Source organism: Microtus ochrogaster, chromosome 7 (genome assembly GCF_000317375.1).
Source record: "Microtus ochrogaster isolate Prairie Vole_2 chromosome 7, MicOch1.0, whole genome shotgun sequence".
In the NCBI taxonomy this organism is placed as follows: domain Eukaryota; kingdom Metazoa; phylum Chordata; class Mammalia; order Rodentia; family Cricetidae; genus Microtus; species Microtus ochrogaster.
In genome coordinates, this window is record NC_022014.1 from 41176574 (window position 1) to 41202151 (window position 25578).

The window sequence follows — 25578 nt, forward strand, 5'->3', positions numbered from 1 at the left end:
TCCTCCTCCTCCTCCTCCTCTTTTTCTTCTTCTTCTTCTTGTGTCTTTCAGGTGTTTTGGCTACAAGGCCCTGTCTCTGCCCCTCCAGTTCTGTGGTTACACATGCCCTCTCCTGCACCTGGTTTTCATTTGGGTCCTAGGGATCTGAACTTGGCTTCTCATGCTTGTGCCGCACGCACTTTATCCACTGAGCTATGCCCCCAGCCCTTGCCTGCCATTCTTCTCTGTGTGATCTGAGAATCACCGGGTCTCAGAAGCTCTGTTCCTATGTTGCTCCCTCCAGGGAACTTGCCTTGTTTTCATCTGTGGTCTACATTCATGCATCTCACTTGACTTTCATCCGTACACATGTGTCCCACTCCCCTTCTGGGCTAATAGGTGTCAGGGAACTGGATGTGCATTATAATTCATATCTCTGATTATGCTAAGCTCAGGTCATGGTTCTGAACTGGACCCTTCACAGAGATACAATCCTCCCTGGAATCCAGCAACTAACTCGGGATAGGCAAATCTAGCCCACAAGATTTCCAGCATAGAAATCTTTTTTCTTTCTTTCTTCCTTTCTTTCTTTTTTCAGACAGGGTCTCACTATGTAGCCCTGGCTGTCCTGGAACTCACTATGACCACTCTGGCCTCAAACTCACAGAGATCCACCTGCCTCTGCCTTCTGAGTGCTGGGATCAAAGGCATGCACGACTAAGTTTGGCTCAGCATAAAAATCTTTACAAAATTGAATTAGTTGCTAGCACTTAACCATGAAGAGGCGTCACATACCGATACAGATTTTCTGAGTGGCAGAAGCTGTGGTGGACTGGCATGTGGCTTGTTTGGTGGAACACTTGCCCAGCATGCACAACGCTACTGGGTTTGATCCTTAGCACCACATAAAACCAGGCATGATGGCACATGCTGGTAACCATAGCAACTCAGGAAGCAGAGGATGGAAATCAGAGGTTCAAGGTCAGCAGGAGTTACAGAACAAGTTGGAAGCTATCCTGGGCTATATGAGACCCTATTGTCCCTCCTCTTTGCTTCTTTTCCCTCCTTGGGCTCTGAAGGAATTTGAATCTATTTCTCCATAAAGCCACCAGAAAAGACAAATTAAATCCCAGTACCTGTCAAATACCTGCAACATTAATTAGTTCCCTCTTAATGATCAGTTCTTGAGAGTTAGGCTGACTTGGTAAAGGTCACGTGATCAGTGCAGGGCAGAGAGAGGCATCGAGAGGTGCTTGGTTGGCTGCACAGCCAAGGCTAGGTGTCTGATAGCCTTCCAAGTGCTTGCCCACGCATGCCTTCTCCCTATTAGCTGGCTAATGGTGGCAGACTTGGGCTCAGGCCCTTAATGATCTTGGTTGCTCTCCTATGGAACATTAGCACTCACCTCATTACCACAGCCCCTTGGGAAAGAGGCCACAGGCTCCATGGAGAACGGCTCTGCCCTGACTACAGCTCTTTTCTTCTTGGTTCTCTTCCCACGGAGTTCCCCCCAGGCCTTGTCAAATCTACTGACAGCTGGCACCCAGGGACTGTGGGAAGGCAGGAGGAAGGTTGCCCTGGGCAAGATGTAGGTCTGCACACATGGCTCAGAGCTACTCTGCATCTGTTAAAAATAATTTTCATGTGATGTGTGTGTATATGTGTGCAAGTGTGTGTACGTGTGTGTATGTTGGTATCCTTGGAGACTGGAAGAGGGCTGTTGGTTCCCCTGGAGCTAAAGATGCAGTGGTTGTGAGCTGCCCTGTGTGGGTACGAGGAAGCAAGTTATGGTCCTCTGCAAGGGCAGTAGCAAGCGCCCCTATCCACTGAGCATCCTTCTGGGCCCACACTTTGTCTCTTTAGAGGGAGAAGAGGGCACACAAGGGTCACATTCCTTCGGGACTCAGAATGATCACCAGGTAATGGCCCCGAGAGCTGCATCAGCCACTGTGCAGTCCCTGCGTTATCTGGGAGATGAGAAAACCATTTGCAGGGACAAAGCACTGTAAAGTGAAAGTGGTAGCTGCGGGAGTACTTGGCTAAGGTAGGCGTTCAGCAAGGGCTCCAATGGAGACCCAGGGAGGGAAGGAGAGAAACCCAGGGGGATGGAGGTGCTGACAGCAGCCCAGTGCACTAGTGTCCTGGAAGAGACCTGGCAATGTGGAAAGCAGGCCGAGCAGCTGGTGAGTACACGGCTGTGACATCTCTGCACAGCAGGATATAGGGCAATGCATCCTTTATCCAGGCACAGGGTCCGAGGCAGAGGATCCAGGGAGCTGTTTCACCCTCTTCTGGTCAAACTCGCCACTGTCCAGAGAGCAGCAGAGTCCTGTCATCCTTTCACACTGCTGTAAACTAAGGAGGGTGGGAAGGGAGTGTGGCTCAATTGGTAGCCTGCAGGAAGCCTTGGAGGCCTGGGTTCAATCCCCAGCATAGTACAAACCAGGTGTGGTGGCACAGACCTGTAACCCAAGCACCCCAGAGGTAGACAAAGGAGCGCCAGGAGTTCAGTCATCCTTGGTTACATAGAAAGTTTGACGTCATCCTGGACTACAAAGGACCCCGTCTAGGAAGGAAGGAAGAAAGGAAGGAAGGAAGAAACGAACGAAGGAAAAGAATGCAAACTAAAAAGAACAAACTGAAAACAAATTTAAAGGTAAAGAAACTAAAAAAAGAGGCAGAGGTGAGGGCTATGGGGAGCGCATTCCTGGAGGCCCTTCCTTTCTTCCATTTCACCTACAGCTGATGAAGAGTCAAGGCATCAGGGGAGGGGTGGGAAGGCTCCTTGGGAATCTTTCCAGCACTGTGGGGTTCTACAAGAATCGGGGACTGACAAGCCACACTCAGTTGCATGACGGCTGTCTTTGGAACCTCAATGGGGACTGAGTGTGTTCTTTGCTCAGCATGGTCCCCAAGTCTAGGGCTGGAGTGACCATGACTACTAACAACTGGTCCCTTCTTTCTTCCCTCCCTCCGTCCCTCCGTCCCTCCGTCCCTCCGTCCCTCCGTCCCTCCGTCCCTCCCTCCCTCCCTCCCTCCCTCCCTCCCTTATACTAGGGATTGAACTGCTGAGCCACACCCCTAGCCTAAGAGGAAGGTCTTACCTGTAAGTCCGAGGACAGCTTGTGACCGTCGGTTTTCTCCTTCCACCACGTGCATCTTGGGGATTGATCTCAGGTCATCAGGCTTGGTGGCAAGCAACTTTGTCCACAGAACCATCTTGCCAATCTGACATCGTTTTAAGTTGGACTAGACTTTCAATGAGCAGAATGTTCTAGCCTCTGCTGTAGTCATTGTCACCAAATAAGGATGGTAGTGGATGCTGGGGACAACAACTGGAGGCAGAAAATCAAAGAATATCAAGGACTGTATTTATGGCTCCACAAATCAGATCCTCATCTGCCACATCTCTGTATCTGTAGAACCGTCTAGAAGACAGCTGCACTAGTCTCTCAATTTCAGAGATGATGAAGGGAGATCCAGGAGATGGAGAATTCAATCATAACCTTGTAGCTGATAAGTTGCTGACCCCAGAGAGAACACCCACAGGCAGGGCTGTGTCTTGATCCAGAGCAAAGGAGCTTCCCAGGGGAATGCAGAACAGGCACCTCCCTCTCAGTGACTGTCTGGTGCAGGGATGGGCAACTTACCACCTGTCTGCTTTCTTGTTCCCTTGTCGGGTGGCTGCTGAAAAAATAACCAGTTACATTGCTACCTGGTATTGTGGTCCACACATTCAGCCCTTACTCCATACAAATGTATGGGGCACTCTACACTTTGCCAAGGCCAGGGCAAGATGTCTGTGTTCCCATCCGTTCTGAGACAAGCGTTCAGTGTGTTATATAACTATGGATCTGAGCCTAGGGCACCTGATACAGTATCCAGTTTTTTATGCCACATGGCAAATTGGTCCAGACACACATAGTCAGAAACAGAAACAGACATAGCTGATTAAAACAAGTGCTGAGTGTAAAATGTCCTCCATAGTCTCATGTGTTTGAAAATTTGGTCCCCAACTGGTGGCACTGTTTGGGGGAGGTTATGGAACCTTAGATGATGGAGCCTTGCTGGAGGAAATGGACCACTGTAGGTCAGGCTTTGCGGTTTATAACCTCCAGTTCCTATTCCTTCTCTGTTTCCTGGGTGTGGATGAACTGTGATCAATCAGCTTCGGTCACTGTTATCATGCCTTGCCACCGTGACAGACTCTGTCCCTCTTGAACATAAAGTCAAAATAAACCCTTTCTCCCCTAAGTTGCCTCCTGGAAGGATGTGCTATCCAGAGAGACTCCAATACCACAGAGAAGCCCCACTGAGAGCCTGAGTAGACTGGGGAACAGGAAAAAGCATTTTCTCAAAAGTCTCAAAAGCGATGGATATTGAGACTCTTGGCCTTTTAAGCCATCTACGTTTCTTTGTTGTTGTTTTGCTTTTCCAGACATGGTTTCTCTGTGTAGCCCTGGATGTCCTGGAACTCTCTGTCTAGACCAGGCTGGCCTGAAACTCAGAGAGATCTGCCTGTCTCTGCCTCCCAAGTGTTGGGATTAAAGATGTGAGCCATTACACCTGTGATGTGGGATTCCCCTCTGTATGCTGTGAATATGTTGGTTTTTTTTTTTTTAACCATTGGTTAGTAAAGAAGTTGCTTTGGGCCTATGGCAGGGGAGAATAAAGTCAGGCAGGAAATCTGAACAGAGATATAGAGAAAAAGTAGGTGGAATCAGAGAGACGCCATGTAGCTGCCGAAAGAGACCGTCGCCAGAACATTACCTGGTAAGCCACAGCCTTGTGGCAATACACAGAATAATAGAAATGGGTTAATTTAAGATGTAAGAGTTAGTTAATAAGGAGTCTAAGCTAATAGGCCACACAGTATTTTAATTAATATAGTTTCTGCGTGATTATTTCTGGTCTATGTGGCCGAGAAACGAACGAGTAGTCTCCGCCTACATAGCTGGCTCTGTACAGTTCTTGCCTCTCTGACATGTGTGTATCTCAGGCTTTTCTCATGCGTGCACTGGTATTCCATTCATTCCTGGGATGAAACACAGGCGGGGAAAGACTTGGAGTCTTACTTTGTCTACTGACCTCTTCCCTGTGTTAACCTGCTGCTGTGGTCTCCAGCCCCCACTCTCGGGCACAGCCAGACAGCTCTGCACATGAGATAAGGGAGGTTAAAAGAGGAGGTGATACAGTGGGGTAGAGGCGCTTGCTGCCAAGCTTGGTGACCTGAGTTCAATGTCTGGGACCCTCATGATAGGAAAACAGAAACTGACTTGCTGTGGGATATTATTTTAAGATGGGCCACATTCGTTTATAAGATGGGAACATTGTTTAATGATGCAAAAACGTGTTGCATTCTTTTATGTTGCATTTGTTTAACTCTGGAAAGCTGTGTTACTTTGCCTGTCTACATCCGGTTGGTCTTAATAAAGAGCTGAGTGGCCAACGGGCAGGCAGGAGAGGATAGGAAGGGCTGCCAGGTAGAGAGAATAAATAGGAGAAGTCTGGGATGATAAATCAAGGAACAGGACAAGGAGGAGGGCTCCAGGGGCAGGACACCCAGCTATACAGAGTAAGAAGTAAATATAGGTACATAGACTAGAGAAAGATAAAAAGATAGACGAGATGCTTTGTTAGAAAAAGCTGGCCAAGAAGCAAGCCAAGCTAAGGCTGGATGTTCATAAGAAAGAATAAGACTCTCTGTGATTTATCTGAGTTGGGTGGTGGACCCCACAAAGAGCCAAAGAATAAAGAGTTTAAAAAAACCCCACAACACTGACTCTCTCAAGTTGTCCTCTGATTTCCATTCATGGACTGTGGTGTACACACACACACACACACACACACACACACACACACACACAGTAAATACAAATGGAAAAAGAAAAAAGGATTACTGACTAGCTTAAGGTCACACACAGTCAAGGACATTCTGTCAACATCACACCAAAATGTTTCTCAGTGTGTGCCAGGCCAGTACTTTTCCACTGCCCAGTGATTTCCTCCTATTTTCCTTCCTGGAGTCTTTACTTCCTGCAGGGAGTCTGGCCAGAGGATCAATTCTTTCTGCCTGAGGCCAGCCTTGAAGTGGGATTCAGGAAAAGGCTTGAGCCTTAGAGATAAACAGAATTTGACGTATTCCTCTAGTCTGGGCATATTACACCCACTGCTGCAGGAGAGGTGAGGGCCCCTTATGCATACGCCATCTTTTATAAATAACTGAGAAAGGTGCTGTCTGCATGCAGCGAGTCTCTGCTTCCTTTGTCTTTACTGCATGGCATGGACTTTGGGGTCTGCAGCTTCTGACTTCCAGGCGGACTCAGAGTGCCAAGCTTGGCGGAAGGTTCCCATGGCTCCCGGCTCTGTGTTTTGTGATATGGGTGAGCTGCTCAATTTGAAAGCCGTGTCTATCCTGTAGTCTACATTCTGGCTGGGAAAACAAACATTTAATAAAGGAAGTCACCCATATGTGAATGTCAGGGGCTGCGGGGAGAACTCTGTGGTTTAGTGCAAGCGAGAGGACCTGAGTTGTATCCCTAGCATTTGTCTAGAAGGCCTGTGTGGGGGCTCCTTTCTGTAATCCTGGTGCTTACGGAGGCAGAGACAGGAGGAAAGGGCTGTGCCAGTTGCCTAGCTTCAGATTTAATGCAGGAGAATTCAGGAAAAACAAAACCAACCAACCACCACCACCAACAACAAAAGGCAGGAAAAAAAAACAGCAGGCATCAACCTCCAGTTTCCACATGTGAAGGCATAGGTGGTTAAGAGCATTGGTTGCTCTTCCAGAAGATACAAACCTGGTTCTCAGCACCCATGTCTGGTGTGCCATCTAGTTCCATCTGCAGGGGATCTGATGCCCTATCGTGGTCTTTGTGGGCACTCATACGCACGTGGCATACATACAGGGAGACATATAAACATAGATATAAATGAAAACCTTGTTAAAGAGTAGAGATCAATAAATTGCGACATCACGGCAGTGCTCAACTTGCTTTCTCTGCTCTTGTGCAATCCAGAATCCCCTGAACAGAGGATGGAGCCACCCACAGTGGGTGAATCTTCCTATTAGTCAAGAAAATCCCTGACAGACGTGCCCAAAAGTCAACCTAATCTGGACAATCTCTCATTGAGACTCCAGGGAACCACAGGTGTGTCAAGCAGACTGCTAAAACTAACCATTTTAGTTCAGTGTAGGTGGCACATGCCTTTAATCTCAGGACTCTGGAGGCAGAGGCAGGCATATCTGAGAATTCAAGGTCACTCTGGTCTCTAGATTGAGTTCTGGAACAGTCAGAACTATATAGAGAGACCCTGTCTCAGAAAAACAAAAACAAACAAACAACAACAATAATTAAAAAAAATAAACAAACTGTCTGTCTTAGGATTTCTGTTGCCATGAAGAGACACCATGACCATGGCATCTCTTATAAAGGAGAAACATTTAATTGAGGTGGCAGCTTACAGTTTCAGAGGTTCAATCCATTATCGTCATGGCAGGGAGCACGGCAGCATGACACTGCAGATGGGGCTCAGCTCACTTTCTTTTTCTCATTCAGTTCAGGCATCGCACACAGCTGGGGTGGACTTTCCCACCTCAATTACCCCAGCCCAGAAACTCAGATGTGTCCAGAGGCTTGTTTCCGAGGTGACTCAAGCTCCTGTCAAGTTGATATGACTCTCCATACTCATCATCACAGAGGGCTTGTGAATCAAGGAGGCTTCAGAGGTAGGGCATCCTTGTGTTGGGGGCAGGGATCTTTATCGTCCCAGCGCTGTCTTCTGTCTCCTTTTCTGGTGGGAACCTCCCAATGAACGTCGCTCTCCTGTAACTGGTTAATTATGAGCAAGCAATGGCTTCTCTTCTGCAAAGAGATGGGGTGAGAGGCAATGCGAAGAGAGATGGGCAAGCAGAAGTTGTCAATGAACCCTGGTTCTAGGAACGTGCTTTCGGGTTTGGGGATCAGGGAATGGGTATCTTGGGGAGGCCATCATTACTACACTGTGAGGCATTTGGATGGGATAACAACCCTGAGGAGGAACAGGAGCACTGTGTTGACTTATGCTGGCACACCTCTTGCCTCTCAGGGTAGATACAGCTAGGGACCCAGCACTTAGCTTTGAGTGATTCCCAAGCAAGCCTAGGCCGGGGCTTCCATGAAGTTACTCTCCATCTGTGGGTGTCCCATATCCCCACCCCCGAGGGAACAGAAGTCTGGCTTCTGAGGCCTTCCCCTCTGTTCTCTGCCTTTCCATAATAGATCCCTTGCTTCTGCACCTTCCAGGGGAGCTGGAATTCAATCTCCAGACCCTTCAAGTCAGACCTGCTCGCCCCTCACCTCATTTTTCTTTGAGAGGTTGTTTGAAAACTCAGTTTGGTAGAAAATAAAAGCTGGGCAGTGGTGGTGCACACCTTTAATCCCAGCACTTGGGAGGCAGAGACAGGTGGATCCCTGTGAGGTTGAGGCCAGCCTGGTCTACAGTGAGTTCCAGGACAGCCAGGGCTACACAGGGAAACCCTGCCTTGATAAAAAGCAAGCAAAAAAAAAAACCCTAAAAACTAAACTAAATAGAACACACACACACACACACACACACACACACACACACACACACACACACTGGAGTGGGGGGTAGGAGGTGGCATGGAGGAGTATTCATATGATCTCAGGGCTGGGCTAATGAACCCGCCTTTCCAGAAGGCTGAGTGCTATGTGGGGAAGAAGTAATGGAGACGCTTGGTGACTCTCCCCAGAGTTGAATTAAGAGACTTGCTCTTAATTCTGTATTTGATGGCTATTCAAGCATGGTCTCCTGACAGCTACTGAGCGGAGAAGGTGGGGGACATAGTCTTCCCTTTTTTGCCAAACAGAAAAGCCTGCCCTAGCAGTTTGATGGGCTTTATTTTTTTTCCAGTAGTCACGAGTTGTTTTCCCCCTGCTTGGGAGCTCCTCATCCTCCATCTTCTCCCCTAGATAGCCTCTCATTGATGTGACCATTTACTTCATCCAGCTTCCCACACGGCATAGTACTCACAGTACATATGTCATCAGATAAATGCTCATTTCACACATATTTTATATCATGTGCTGTGGCAGACAATGGGAAAAACATACCAAGCAGAAAATAAGCCCCCAAAACCAAGAGCTCTGACCTACGGGGCAGATATTGACAAAGGAGGCAGGTAATCAAAACTTTCAGCCCCAAACACAGCTCCAACCTCAAAGGGAGGGAATAATCGACAACTTATTCTGAGCCAAATGTGAGTGACCATGGCCACAGGACACACGGACTCAGGTTGCTCCAAATAACAGTTCCAATGTGGAAACAATTACATTAACTTTCATGGTCATAGAACCAAAGCATGATGGTGAATTTACACCTTCTGGTCTTCAGAGTATTCTGGTGCTCAGTCACTCTTCGGGTGATAGAGGAGGGTCATCTGTCTACTTTTGCTTTCATTGGTTAATTAATAAAGAAACTGCTTGGCCTGATAGGTTAGAACATAGGTAGGTGGGGAAGACAGAACAGAATGCTGGGAGAAAGAAAGCTGAGTCAAGCAGATGCCATGCCTCTCCTCTCTGAGACAGAAGCAGGTTAAGATCTTCCTGGTAAGCCACCACCTCGTGGTGCTACACATCTTAATAGAAATAAATGGGTTAATCAAGATGTGAGAGTTAGCCAAAAGAGGCTAATTGGGCTAGGCAGTATTTAAATGAATACAATTTGTGTGTTGTTATTTTGGGTGTAAAGCTAGCCATGCAGGAGCCAGGCGGGATGAAAAGCAGGCCAGCTCGCCCCATCACTACATACAGGAGCTGGAGTTAGTTGAGGACCAAGTGTGTTTCCTTCTTTAAGAAGTCATGGAGGTGGGCTGGAGAGATGGCTCAGTGGTTAAGAGCATTGCCTGCTCTTCCAAAGGTCCTGAGTTCAATTCCCGGCAACCACATGGTGGCTTACAACCATCTGTAATGAGGTCTGGTGCCCTCTTCTAGCTTGCAGGCATAAACACAGACAGAATATTGTATACATCATAAAATAAATAAATAAATAAATATTTTTAAAAAAAGAAGTCATGGAGGCTGCTGGGAAGGGAGCAATCACACAGGACATCCACAGGAAAGTGGCAGCATCTGATCAGGAGGGCACGACAGCAAGGTCATCTTCACCTCCAGGGTGTCTGGGGAACAAACCCAGCCATCTTCCCTGCCCTCTGCCCCAGTGAAGGGACTCGGAGGTGCCGCTTCTTGTATTAATCTAGCTGTAAGCATTTTTACTTCAGCTGTCTTTTCACATCCCCTGGCCCCTAAGGAACAAGGCACAGAGCCTTACAACGTCATTAAAATGCTGTCCAGAAAGAAGCTCCGCTGAGCCTGGAAAGTGAGAAGGTAAGAACCACAGGAGCGAAGTGGAGACAGGAGCGCTAGGCAGACAGGCCAGGCAGGCACGGGCTCCCACTGGCTCTGCACCAGCCTGGAGAACAATCCTGAATGAACCCCCTCTCTTGGCGGCTTCTGTATCCCAGGCTGGCCTCCTGCTCAGTGTGCAGCTGAGGATGGTCCTCTTGCCTCTGCCTCTGCTGTGATTACAGGTGTACACTGCATACTTGATTTCAGTTTCAATGACCTCTGATGACATATACACCTGGACAGTTAGTTAACATTGCTTCTATAAGCAAAGGTGTGGAGAAATGGCTGAAATGCCCTATCCATGGGTGGGAAGAAGGCTTTTATTATAGATATGAGAGAGAGAAGAGTCAGAGGTCTTTGGGGAAAGCCCAAAGCAGCCATGGCCACCTCTTGGGGCAGAGAAGAGAGGGGTAGACTGATAAGGGCCGGGGCTACCTCTTTTGGGAGCAGAGAGGAGAGGAAACATGGAACAAACCTCATGGGTAATTAAGAAAACTGGTAGCCACAGGATGGTGGTGGTGGTGGTGATGGGGTATTTCTGGGAACTCAACAGCCTGGAAATTTAGGGTGGCAGGGGAGGGGACTTGTGGGCCTGGTGGCTTTGGCATACACCATAGGTGCATGGCAATAGGGAAGAAACCAGTTTCTCAGGTTCATGGTGAGAGTGGGCTTCTCTACCAGTAATCCTACAGTTTAGCCTGAGCGGGGCCCAGACTCATTTTGCCCCTTTTTTGGGGTGCTTGGCTCCTTTCCCTTTGGACCTGACAGCTTCTTTCCCTCTCCCCCATCTCTCTCCAATCTCCAGATGATAGTAAGCTAATCATTTAAACTTTCCCTCCCTCTGTCTTCTCTGCCTGTCCTCTCTACCCTCACATCCACACAAAACAGAGTCCTCCCAAAGGAATAAGAGTCTATCAGCAACCATAGCCTGAAGATGCAGATTCCAGTCTCCTCAAGTGATTTGTTCTCTGCAGAACATGGACCATGAGTCAAGGGATCCCTCAAATACATTGATGGAGACCCTGAGTAGGCAAGCCTCAGCTAAGTAGGGAAGTCTTCTGTAGGAGGCAAAGGTCTAACCTGACAGTCAAAGAAGGCTGGACACAAACAGAGGTGAGTATTGGCTATTGAGACCTTGTGAAAGTATCACAAGGTAATTTGAACTCTGGATATGTGAAAGGTTTCCATACCCCGATATTAACCCTCTCTGCCAATGCTGTAATTGAAATCTGTAGTAGGAACTGTGGGCTGTGTCCCGCCACCCAGCTAGCTTTACACCCAAAATAATTACACGGAAACTGTATCGCCATTCTGTTGAAGGAGCAGCGGGCTGCATTTCCGCTGCCCTGCCCCCTGGCTAGTTTTACCCAAAATAATTACACGGAAACTGTATTATTTTAAACACTGCCTGGCCTATTAGTTCTAGTCTCTTATTGGCTAACTCTCACATCTTGATTAACCCATTTCTAATAATGTGTGTAGCACCACGAGGTGGTGGCTTACCAGGAAGGATCTTAACCTGCGTCCATCTTGGAGAGGAGAGCTATATCGTCTGCCTCACTGCCTTCTTCCTCCCAGCATTCTGTTCTGTCTACTCCACCTATCTAAGTTCTGCCCTATCAGGCCAAGCAGTTTTCTGAAGAATGACCTCTGGCTTCCACATTCATGCACACATATACATGCACCTGCCCCATATGAACTTACACACATACGTCATATATGTGTGTGGATACACACACACACACACACACACACACACACACATCACACACACACATGACTGAATGACACTGTGTAGCACGAATTGAAGAAATGGCTGCTCCCAAGCTTCTTTCTCTCAAGCTAGTGCTTGGAGATAGCCATGGGCTGAGACCCTCCCCAACCTTTCTGCAAGCCCATAGAACACACCCAAAGCCCAGCAGGTATCAAGACTGGGCTCCAGGGTGACCACGGGCTTCCTGGCAGTAGCAATGCCCTTCCCTGCTGTCCAGTTCTGCCCACTTCCTGGGGTAGATTTACCAAATGTCATTTAGTTTAGTGGTTTTACAAGGGTCCAGAAAGAATAATCCTTAGTACAATATAATGACAGTGTCGGATATAATCTCCCTTGGGGTTAAATACTCGAGTTTTAGCATATTTTAAGCTAATAATGTAGTTTATTTTTAAAAGAACACAACAAACAAATGAAAAGTCTACAGTATTTCTTACCACTAGGACCTGAGGCATTGCAGGGTCTAAGGAAACCTTGCCACCCCACTCATCCACTTCTGGGGTGCACCCCCCACCCTGGGGGGGGTTTGATGTTGCCCTCTGAAATCTCCCATTTGGACTGAATTCTCAACTTCCATTTTCTTCACTTTAAATTCTGGTGCAAACCCTCAGGGTCCGTGCAGCCCTCCAAGTCGGTGGGGGTAGGCTCCGCCCACTGGGAAACCTCTGGGTTCCATTCTGAGAGCCTTGTTAGCTTTGGCAAGCACTGTTGGTGAATGGCTTCAGTAAGCCTCCTTCCCACTTTGGCGGGAGATGAAGCCTCGCCTCTCCCACTGGGGAAGACTCTAGCTTATCAACCTTAGCCCCAGCAACATGTGTGGGAGGCTGGTGGGGGGCTTCAGAATTTCAGAATTCCACCCCCCAATTGCTTCCCTTCCTCTCAAATGTGTTTGCATTTAAACAAGAGTTGGCTCCCCCCACCCCACCCCGTTTCTCCCTCCTTTGATTCCATTGCTGAGGCAGCCCTGCTGCTGGCTTGTTAGTGTCTGGAGGGTTCCATGGCAACAGCCTGGGAGTTGAATGGTGTGAACCTCACCTCTTTTTCTTTGTGCAGACTGCTTGGCAAGGCAGACCATTTAGGAGAACTGTTAAGGAAGTGGAAATGGAACTCTTTGTCACCTTGCTATCTCCCCGGCTTGCTGTAAAAACCTGTGGATAGATTGCAGAGGCGGGCAGAGCTGGCAGAGGGTGATGGACAAGAGTCAGCGAATGAAGCTCTTTCCCCAGTGGTTCTGAGGAGCCCACCAGACTTGATGATTGCTTAACTGATGTCCAGAGAGACTGTCTGTTGCTAGGACAAAGCCACTCTGACTGTAAGTGACTTAGGAGAGGAAGGGGTTTATTTGGCTGACACTTCCAGGTCACATTAATCACTGAGGGGAGTCAGGGCAGGAACTCAAGCAAGATCCTGAAGCAGAAACCATGGAGGAATGCTGTTTGCTGGCCTCCTCAATGACTCATGTTTTCCTATACAGCCCAGGAATTCCTGCTTGGGGAATGGTGTTACTCACAGCAGACTGAGCTTGAACTCAGTCAAGGGTTGAGACAACCCCCACCCCCCAGACACGCCCAGAGGCCAGTCTGGTCTCATCAGTCCTTCAGGGAAGACTTCCTTCTCAGATGACTCTAGGCTGTCAAACTGACAGTGACAGCCGACAGTGAAAATACAGTTGTGGGGTGGGTATTCCTCTGGATGAAAACACTAGATTGAAGTGGGAGGCTCACAGGATCCAGGAAGTTCCTGAAACTTACAGGCTCGGGAAGCTGAGAAAGTTACAAGAGTCACAAGGCCGGTCCTCAAGATTACATAAGCAGTAGCAGCAGCTGGTAGAAGGGAGACTGTCAGGAGGGACTGCCAGCTGGGTGCTGGAGGCCATCGATGCTACCTGGTCCCTGAGGGCAGCTAGTGATGCCAGGTGTTGTTTAGCAACCTTGGATGATGTAGCAATCTGAGGAAGGGCCACTGTAGACTTGATCACATGCCCCTGTAGGTTTGGGCTGCCACAGAGTCACAGCTTGGGCAGAAAGAGAGAATGGGGGGGGGTACTTTCTCCTGCCCATGCAGCTCATGCTGGGTAGTAAGCCAAAGATGCATTTCTGCATGTGGTTAAGGTAGCCTGCCTTTCTAATCCTCAGGTCGTGACTGAGGCTGCAGCGCTTATTGTGGTTCAGTGACTCCTGGTGTCTAGTGTGTTAACAGGGGCACCGGCAAGGCAATGGCCAACTCATAGTCATGACCTTGGACTGAATCAAGGGGTGTGCTGTGGTTTTGGGGGTGGTTTTGCTTGTCCCCTTAGGTCCATTGTCATAAAAGTCTTGCTTAGTCCCCAGGGAAGAACCACCGGGCAGTTCTTTTTGTTGTTTTGGCATGTGTGCACATGTATTTGCACATCTGTATTTGGATGTATATGTGGGAGTGTGTGGAAGCCAGAGGTGGACCTTCCATGTCTTCTCAGGTACTCTCCACCTTGTTTGTGGACAGGCCCTTTCACTTTTCCCTGGAGCATATCGACCTGGCTAGGCTGAATGGTCAGTAAGCCCCGAAGGTCCTCCTGCCCCTGCTTTCCACTCCCGCGCTTACAAGCCTACACTACCATATCTAGCCTTTCTTTGCAGATTGTGAGTATTGAACTAAGGTCACCGTGTTTGCATTTCTGACTTCAGGTATTACACTGGTTATGGGGTGGGGCAAGTGTGTTCTCACGTTCTTTGCATCTTATTCAGTGTATTGAAGTAAGTGCACACAAATTTGAAGAGTAGCAAGGAAACTGTTCAGAGCCAAGTGATAGCATAGATCAGCAACGTGTTGTCAAGAGTGACAGCAGGCCACATGAATGAGGGGGACTCAAGAGTCCTGATTATTATTTGGGCTTTTATCTTATGAAGTTCAAAAGAAGAAGGTGTTTGGTTGCTAGGGGCATAGGGTGGTTTTCTATCTTTTAAAATATTTACCTTATGATTAATTATGAAAGTGCGTGAGCAAATGTATATGAGTACAGGTGCCTTAGATGTCAGAAGAATGTGTCAGATCCCCTAAAAATGGAGTCACAGGTGCTTTTGAGCTACCCAATGTGCATGCAATGATCTGAATTCAGATCCTCTGTAAGAAAAGCATGTGCTCTTAACTGCCCAGCCATTTCTCCAGCCCCAAGGTTCTCTATTTTGATTGACAGATTTTTAAGTTTGTAATCTATGGTGTATGTCCTGTCTCATAATGCATCTGATTTTAATCATATACACACCCAATTATGCATAGAAAGGCATAAGGTGTTAAGTAAAGGTTCTCCTTAAAAATGCACTTTGAGAACCATTTGCTTCATTGTGTATGCATCTAAAACCCACCTATCCTTGTACCTCAATGAATTAAGACTATGTTTGGATAGAAACTGTCCAAATTTGATGGCCATTAAGGAGAAAAGAAATGTATCCCATTGTTCTGAGTGGGGGGGTGTGTTCTGAGTGCATTGTTCGTTCGATAGGGCTGTCTGTGCATGGCATGTACAGGCGAGGCTCTCAGGCTGCCTTGGAAGGCGATGTGTGCAGAGACCAAACCAAGTGTAGTCCCAGGGTACCACACTATTCTCTATGCTTGCCTCCCTCACAGGGACATCGAATCAATGGGTTTTTGGCTGACCAAATGGGCACAGCACTTGAGATAGCTCAATAAGACTCAAATCTGAAGATTCTGCTGGGATCTTAGAAGCATGGTGTCCTTTCTGTGGAGGTGGCTAAGCTGGGAGAATGTCATGTTCCTGCAGCTGGCAGTTCTTTTGCTCCTCTCAAGGAACAGAGCCTGCCTGCGGTCAGGTGCATTGCTGAAGACAGAATGATGGGGAAACGGAGAGAGAGTACTGCTCTACCCCTAGGTCAGCCCATGCCCATGGTCCTGCCTCAGTTTTACGTACACACAAGTCCTGTATTTCTGCTTAAGAAGCTCTGTACCACTTGTGTAGGATATCCTTATTCTCCAAGTCTTTGGATGCAGTGGCTGCGTGTCTCTTTACACATGACATCCTCAGATGAGTGACAAGGACCATGCTCTCTCACACGTACTCCAATCACTCTCTCCTGGGTATCCGATCAGACAGGGGATGATCAGAGATAAGGCTGGGCTCTCTATCTGCTAACTCGTTTTCCAGTCTTCCCCCTTTCGGATTCCATAACATAAACTATTGTTTCTGCTAGTAGCAGGCTTGGTCCCCAAGTGGAGGCTCAATAAAGCACAGGATGTGGATCAGGTGTGGTCCTCGGCGGTTTGCACAGGACAGCGGGGAGCATGAGGGTGCTCATAAGTGGGATGACTAGAATGTTGATCCGGGTTTAAATTCCATGAGGTCCCAGATCCTTGAGGTGGGTGGGTGGCTGATTGGCTCTCAAACTGTGGACTGACTCTGGGAGTTCCAGTTCAGACACTATGCAAACCCAGTTTGGAGCAGCGGGTGGTATGACTGGTAGGCAGGCAAGCAGGGGGATGGTACCCAAACTTTTAACAAGCCTTGGGCTTTCTGTGGGGAGTGGAGAATGAAAGCCGCATATGGGAGAGGTTTTGTTCTTAGCTGGATTACACTATTCCATTGTCTGTTCAACATTCTCCAAGCATTGGAAGTTAAGGAGGGATTTTTTACATCATTTCTTGCTAAATTCTTAGCTTTTACCAGCCTAGCATCCATCTTCCCAATCCCCGCCCCCGCCCTGCTTTCCTGGCGGCGGCGGAATTCTCGGGACGCTGTCCAAAGTGCTGACAAGTAGTTTTCTTACAGTAGTCTCAGCTTTGCCAAGCGGCTGTACGGCATACCATCAGGGTCTAGGGCTGGGGTCCCAGAATGCAAGCGTTGGTAAAGAGAGGGGACCGCTGGCTATCCCAAGTCACTTCCTTCCAGCAATATGTCTTCTGGAAAGTGGTGTTTATCTTGGCTTTCTCTCAGCTACTAGGATCCACACACAACCAGGTGGACAGTCAGCGTCCAGATGGTAAGTGCCTCTTCCGAACGCTCAGCTAGGATGGCAGACAGACAGCAGAATCGGAACTCATTCTCTTCAGTAGCTGCCACTATGATACACTGGCTGTGCGCCAGACATCACACTATGTCCTCGGCGCACATTTTCTCAAGCAGTTCTCAGCATCGCCCAATATGGTAGGCACTGTTATTTTCTCTGTGTTATAGCTAGGAAGGGTACAACCTAAAAGACAGATGGAAAATCTGCAAGAGAGCTCGGCAGGCCAGGGCACTTGCTGCCAAGGCTGATAACCTGAGATTGTTCCCCAGAACCCATATAGTGGAAGGATCACTCGTGCAAATTGTCCTCTGACTTACACACCCTCCCACCATGGCACATGGATAGCCCTTTCCAAATAAAGGAATGTAACTAATGAAAGCAAGATAAATGGTTTGACGGAGTACAAGAGGTAAGGTTTGGCTGGGTCTTCCTGATGACCCAAATCCCACTCTCAAACCATCCAGCTACTCATTGTGAACAAGCCCAGGAAAGCAGTCTAGACTTGGGCAGTCAGCCCTCTGCTCAAGAGGTAACTTAAAAAGAGCCACTTCTCAGGCTATAGAGATGGCTTGGTGGGTAAAGCATTTGCCAGGCAAGCACGAGGGCCCAAGTTTGGATCCTTAGAAGCCATGTAAAGCTGGGTGCACTGGTGTTTCTCTAATTCTCACACCGAGAGAGGAAAGCTGGAGATGGGATTCCTGGAAGCGGTGGGGCAGCTGGCCTATTGCAGGCAGCAATGAAGAAACAGGAGGTCTTACAGAGGGAGGGGAGGACCGACACCAAGGGTGTCCTCTGACCTCCACAGACACACTCTGGCACATGTGTGCCCCCACCCAGCTCTCTCTGTAGATCTGTGAACTCCCCAGATATAGATGTAATGGGTTGTCTGTTCTCCTGCCTGTCACCAAGTCAATCTGGTTGAGCAAGTGGGGCCCTCTGCCATGGGACACGGGCTTGAGTCCACACGTGTAGTGTGAGGGACTTCTTCTGGGGAGACATGATGTATTCTCACATCTACTCAGCCCTGAGAGGGAACCCATGGGAGACCAAAGTAACAGCTGTGCCAAAGTCCAACATGGCGAATGAATGCATTTTACTGGGGATACTTACAGGACTTGGCACAATTTAAGAGCAGCGACATCACTGAAGAGCCCACTCCAACATAGGTGAAGAGCAATGGCCTGGACCTCACTGCACAGCTTGCGGGTAGCTCGACAGGTCTGAGCATTTCCTGTCTGCAACTCTGCTGGTCACTCTTCTGCCCACCCCGGGCAGCTGTTTATGGCTTCTATAAAGCTGGAGGGGGGCTCTCCTGACTTTTTTAGGGTTCAGTGTTCCAGAACATGTGCTCTTTGTTCACCTCCTGGGTCTCATGCATTTCCTCCCAACTCCTGGATGAAAGGTTTAAATCTATTCTACACCAACACGGCAGCCGCAGGAGGGCTCCGATTTTAAGATCGTGAGCTGGCTTCACATGACATTTGCCACCGTTTGCCTGTGACGATCTGATGCCAGCTCATTTTCTGCCTTCCTCCTGAAGGTGTGGCTTCTCTGAATACAGGAACACAGGGTGGGAAAGGCCCAAATTATTGCAGGAGCGAGCTTTGTTGCTGACGTGGCCTTGTCTTCAGCAGGCACCAGATTTCCCTACTTTTAACAGGGATCTCACTTCACAGAGCACTTGAACGCCCATTGAGGATGTTGGTTTCTTATTTGTGGAAATGTCAGGTACCAAAGGGCAAGTACTACTTAACATGTCAAGGAGCAGTGCAGCTGGCAGACACACTTAGATGTGAAAACCCACCTTCGGCTCTGCCTCTGGGAACTGAGGTAAGACGTACTGAGAACAGTCAGATGTGAGGAGCACATTCAGTCTGAGGACAGGGTTAAACCACTGTGCATGCAGCCTCCCCTTCCTGCAGGTTATCCCTCCCTGACTTCACCTGTCAGCCCTGTGCTCCTGGTCTTCGTTCAGAAAACCTTAATATCCCAGTGTTCTTCTTCACTGCTCATCCATCAAGACTTCTTGGGTTTCCCCGTTGAGTGTTCCACCATGTCCTCATTGGTCAAGAAATAATGTTCTGCCTACCTTTCTGCCTCTCACTTCTTCCTCCCACAGTCCATCTTGTGAGTTAGTGACCATTGGGGGATGTAGATGGACAGACATAGCTTCCTCGCATGCGACGTTTCAATGGTTTCTTACTTTCTCTTTCTTATTTTCTTTTTCCTTTTTTATTTTTATTTGTTGCTTGTGTAGAAGTATACTGGCAGGATGGTCAGAAGTTCAAGGTTATCCTTGAATTCTAACTCACTGATTTGGCCAGACTGGCTGTTCATCACCTCCCAGAAATCCTATCTCCACTCCCTGCCCCAGTGCTGGGATTACAGATGAACACCGTGGAGTCTGGCTTTTTAGGTGGGTGCTCAGGATCTGAACTCAGGTCTGCACACTTGCATGACAATTACAGGTAATCTACAGACTGAGCTGTGTCCCTAGCCCTAGTTTCCTGAGTGCTGGGATTATAGCCATGAGCCACCATGACTGGATTATATGGTGCTGGCAACTGAACCCAGGACTTCATGTAAGCTACACAGGTGCTCTACCAAATGAGTTATATCCCACCCAACAGGTACTTATTCTATTTGGAATACTGTCATAGCTACTGCTTTATTTCTATGAAAAGACATCATGACCAAGGCAATTTATAAAAGAAAACATTTAATTGGGGGCTTGCTTACAGTTTCAGAAGATTAGTCCATGACCATCATGCCTGGAAGCATGGCACTAAGCAGGCAGCAGGTATAGTGCTGGAGTAGCTGAGAGCTTAGATTCTGATCTGCAGGCAGCAGGCAGAGAGAAAGACTGGGCTTGTCATGGGCTTTTAAAAATGCAAAGCCTATCCCCAGTAACACACATCCTCTAATAGGCCACACCTACTAATCCTTCTCAAGAAGTTCCATTGGGGGACGGGGAGCCAAAAGGCAAAGCAGCCTTGGCCTTAGTCACACTGCAGCTTAGCATTTTAAGAAGAGTTCCTGGACAGAAAAGGATTTCAGATACACAATAGGACAGATTCAAACACAAAAGACCTCTAAATGAAATACAGTGTGTTTAAAAAAATGATGTAGGCTTGGGAGAGAGAAGGAAAAAAGTAAAGAGACAGTAAATGTGATATAAAAGAGTACAGACAGTCATAGATTAAAAGAGTAAAGATGATAAAATAAATAATAAACTTGTATAAAAAGTAGGAGAGTAAGAAAAATAAGCCTCATAAAGATGGAATATATGCAGAGAGTCTGTATTATATATATTATTGTGTTTTCTTTTAATTTTTTGACTGTTAAAGAGCTATGTAACAAGAGACATTTCATTGTATGGACTGCTAAGTTAAACCAACATAAAGGCATCTTGACTTCAGAATTTGGGTCTAAGTATTTGTTGCATTGGAGAAGAAGTTCTACTTTTGTTTCAACAGAGGATGAGAACCTGTGAAATCCTTCCAGACCAATGTGGTTTGTTGGACCAAGACCCCCTGAAAAGTTGCTGCAAACATCCCCCCAAAATTGCTTTGTCCAAAAAAAACAGGAAGCAGTTTGGAGAGAATTATGCTCAAATTCCCAAATATTATCTATACATGTTTGTTTACATTTAAAGAGGGATATGCTATAGAGATTTGCATTGGTATGGATCTTGCTTTATTGAAAAAATTTAAGATCAACTTAGTTATATGTATATTTCTGCTTTTGATTAAGGTATTGTGTTTTTGCAAGGTTAATAGATCTATAATAGCCAAGCTTGTAGTCATGTTAGTTAGGTTTTTTAGATATATATACATATATTTTAGTTAGATAGATATTCTTTCAGAGACCTACATAATATGGCATTTAAAATGTTTTAAGAGCTTAAGACTTTTCATGACATGAGACACATCTGCTCCTGGCAGCACAAATCTATGATAAGAGGAAGATGAGTATCAAGGAGGTTCCTTATGGAGTTTGCTAGCCATTTGGGCAAGAAACTTGTCTTGCCCGGACTGCTTAAAGGTATGTTGTATGGCCAGGCGGTGGTGGCACACACCTTTAATCCCAGCACTCGGGAGGCAGAGGCAGGCGGATCTCTGTGAGTTCAAGAGCTAGTTCCAGGACAGGCTCCAAAACCACAGAGAAACCCTGTCTCAAAAAAACAACAACAACAAAAAAGGTATGTTGTATGATCTGGATGTGCAAGACCCACATAGAAATGACTGCTGAACTTGCCTAAAGGTGAGACTATCCTTCAGGGTTCCTGCTTCATAAAAGAGTCTGCAAGGCTGGGCGGTGGTGGTGCACGCCTTTAATCCCAGCACTTGGGAGGCAGAGGTAGGCGGATCTCTGTGAGTTCGAGGCCAGCCTGGTCTACAAAGGGAGTTCAAGGACAGGCTCCAAAGCTACAGAGAAACCCTGTCTTGAAAAAAAATAAAAAAAAAAGAGTCTGCAAGATAGTCTATAGGACATAGAGGAAAGTGACTGGCAAACTGCCAATATAGGCATAACTGCCTTTGAAATTTCCTGCCTCATGGGAAAATCTGCTGTATAATATGGGCCTGTAGACGAAGATGGATGCTCCAACAATCCAGAAGAACTTTGGGTGACTGTCCAGGTAGCAAGATGTCTCTGTCAGGAGTTTTAGAAGTTGCTTACAATGTACTTCCTGTTTACTTAGGTAATATTTTATCCTTCTGGAGTCTTTGATGAGGTTGAAGAATAGATAGTTATAGTTTTTCTAGTTATGATAAAAGATAAAGTAGATATAAATATTGTAACTCTAATTCTTGATACCTGTTTTGTTATATATAGTTTTACTATGTTAAAGTTAAAAACCTTCCTTTTTATTTAAACAGAAAAGGGGAAATGGTGTGGGAAGTCCTTCTGTATATGTGTTGCTTTCATTGGTTAATGAATAAAGAAGCTGTTTCGGCCAGTGGCTTAGCAAAATAGAGCTAGGCAGGGAAAATGAAACTGAATGCTGGGAGAAAGATGGTGGAATGAAGGGGACACCATGGAGCCACCAATGGAGAAAGATGCAAGTTGCCTATTGAAACCTTGCTGTTAGGCCATAAGCCTAGTGGTAAAATATAGAATAATAGAAATGGGTTAATTTAAGAGATAAGATTGAGCTAGAAATATACATAAGCTCATAGGCCAAGCAGTGATTTAATTAATACAGTTTCTGTGTGGTTATTTCAGAGCTGAGCAGCCAGGAACAAACAAGTGGCCTCCTACAACACACAGGGGTGAATATAACTGTGCTACCACAGAAGACTGAGGGCAAAGATTCATCAATGAATGTGTCAAGAGGAGACTTCAGGTAAGATACTTAGTGTGGTGCTTGTAAACATTCAGCACAGACTTATCGTATCTGTGTAGTTCTTAATTTGAGAGGATTAGATGAAGGTTTGAAAATGGATGTCCTTTAAAACTGCTCCTGGCTCAAAGAGTCTAAGACGATAAAAAGAAAGTCCTCATTAATCAGACTGTGTATTCAATAGTAGAAGACAGGGCTGTGTTCCCCAGCCTTGATTTAGTTTTTCCATTTAATCCAAATTGTACAGAAGGCATCTCGGGTAAGGTAATAGTGAGTGCCAAGATACTTGAGGCAAAATTCAGGGCAGTGAGGAACCACAAGCACCTGCTGATTTCACACAGCATCCCCATAGGGGTCAGAACCCTACAATCAAGAGCTATGGCCCAGCTTCTGATCACCTTGCCCTTCTGCTCAAGAGATCTGGCACTGCCAGGCAGTGGTGGCACACACCTTTAATCCTAGAACTCGGGAGGCAGAGGCAGGCGGAACTCTGTGAGTTTGAGGCCAGCCTTGGTCTACAGAATAAGTTCCAAGACAGCAAGGGCTACATAGTGAAACTCTGTCTCAAACAAACAAACAAACAAACAAACAAAACAATCTGGCAGTAACATATCCCTGTAAGTGAAAATCAGTGTGGTTCTGTTAATCTTCTCTGTTAACTTGACTGGGTTTAGAGCCACCTGGGAGACACAGCTCTGGGCCTCTCTGTGAGGGAGTCTCTAGAAAGGAGACTGAGTTTAACTGAGGAGAGAAAATCCACTCTGAACATGGACAACAATATTTTGTGGGCTTTTATTCTGGGTTGGTTAAATAAGAAAAAGTGGGTGAGCCCCAGCAGCCATCTCTCTCTGCTTCCTGACTGTGGGTGCCACGTGACCAGCTGCCTCCCATTGATGATGCTGTGACTTCCCTACCATCATGGGCTGTACCTCAAACTGTAAGCCAAAGCAGACCCGTCTTTCCTTGTGCTCCTTTCACCAGGCATTTTGTTACAGCAACGAGGGAGTAATACAGCTTCCATATTCTCTTCTGCCCATTGCAGTGGAACCTTGGGGAGAAGAGGGTATAGTCGGTTTACGATGACTGCCTGTAGGCGGGTAAGTCTGAAGAAAGATGTTTCTCACTGAGAAGAGACTCCTCTCAGGCCACGGTAGGTGCCCTTTCCCATTTTCTAGGACCCATTGTGGAAAAGCACAGAATAGTGCTGAAGCATGCCTGACCCTGGACAAAACTCCAGGATGGAGGGGTCACCTGGCTCTGGGAGACATGCTGGGCTTGAGTGCTGCCAACCTGGGGTGATGCTTGCACTTAGCAGTGGGAAATAAATCAGATGGCTCCTTGGACTGGCACCCAGGGACACCTGAACACACACGCATGTTCCCATGCACACAGGACCTGAGTTCTTTACCAAGCTTCAGAGGCCACCAGGAGTTGGGAACATAGGATCCATCCCCAGTCCTGACACATTACTAGCTGACTGTTCCCAATGGCAATGTGAGGTCACAGCACTTGGCCAGGTGGCTCCTGTTCTCTGGATCTCAAATGTTTGCCTCCTTGATAGCACGTGTTGATCCAAATGTAAAATATCCCCCTAGCTTCGTGTGTTGAATGCTCAGACTCCAGCTAGTGACATGGCTTTGGAAGGCTGTGGAACCTTTAGAAGGCAGAGAGTCACTGGAGGTGTGCTTTGAGATTTCATAAGCTGTCCCCACTAAGGAACCAATAAGTTTATTGGGTTTCTATGGTGGTTCAAAGGAAAATGACCCCCAAAGGGAGTGGCACTATTAGGTGGTGTGGCTTTGTTGGAGTAGGTTTGGCCTTCTTAGAGGAAGTCTACTTGCTACTTCCTGATAGCAAACTGAATCTGACCAACTGCCTCTTACTCCTGTCACCATGCCTCTCCTGCCATGACAGACTCTATGTTTAAATCATTAGCCCAAATCTCCCCCCCTCTTATCAGGCATTTGATCTCAGTAACAAGAAAATCAGGTGATCCATAACGACAAGGAAATGTCACATCACCACTCAGACGGAAGGTTGGATGCTGGTGTTAACATGTGGGGCGTTGCTCCCCCAACCAGTCATAGCTGTGGACAACTTGGTTTGAGTAAGAACCAAGGAAGTCACAAATGAAGGGACTTCAAAAAGCATCGGTGGAGGCATTGGGTACATGGGTTTAGCAAAGCAGTGAGGCCTCTGCTGTAGGCCTCAGATGCTATCTGCAGATGTCCTTAGGCTTGGGGTTGGTGGAAGGTAATGTGATTGAAAATGGCTTCCAAGAGTCTAAATGGCTGGAGAGGTGGTGCAGCTGTTAGGAGTGTGCACCGTGGTTGTGGAGGCCTGGAGTGTGGTTCTCAGCACCCACTGAGTGGCTCACGACCTCCTGTAGCTCTAGTTCCAGGGGCTCCAGATCCCCTCTGAACTCCGTGGCACCGCACCCGTGTATACAAACTCCCACACAAAGCACATATTATTTTAAAAAAATAAAACAAAGCTATATAAACAGAAACAAAAAATTAAACATAACCCAAGAGAATTTGTCTCTGAATCTGCGACATTCCAACTCTCCACAGTCACAGATGCCCTGGTCAGTCAGTCAGCTGTGTGGAGCCTTTAACATAGCTGCAGCTTTTTTCCTCCAGGAATTCCACCAAGAGGTAATTACAATTGCCATGCTCCTGCCTGTGGCAGTTATGAGGGGATTTCTGAGAGACTGCAGGAGATAGGGAGTTAGAAGAGGGAAGGAAAGGGGACCATATAATGGAGAGAGGGAGGAAGGTGACGATTTGGGACAGGGACACGTCTGTTCAGTCCTTTTGCCTGCACTTCTGGGGGGAAAACTCAGGCTGCTGTTCCCTGGAGCACAGGCAGAGTAGATTCCAATAGTCACTCTGAAGTGCTATTTAGGGGATTAGCCATTGCCCACCTGTAACCCAACACTGGGGCCACCACCCACCTGTAATCCCAGCACTGGGGTCACTGCCCACCTGTAATCCCAGCTCTGGGGTCACCGCCCACCTGTAATCCCAGCTCTTGGGTCATTGCCCACCTGTAATCTTGGCACTGGGGTCATCGCCC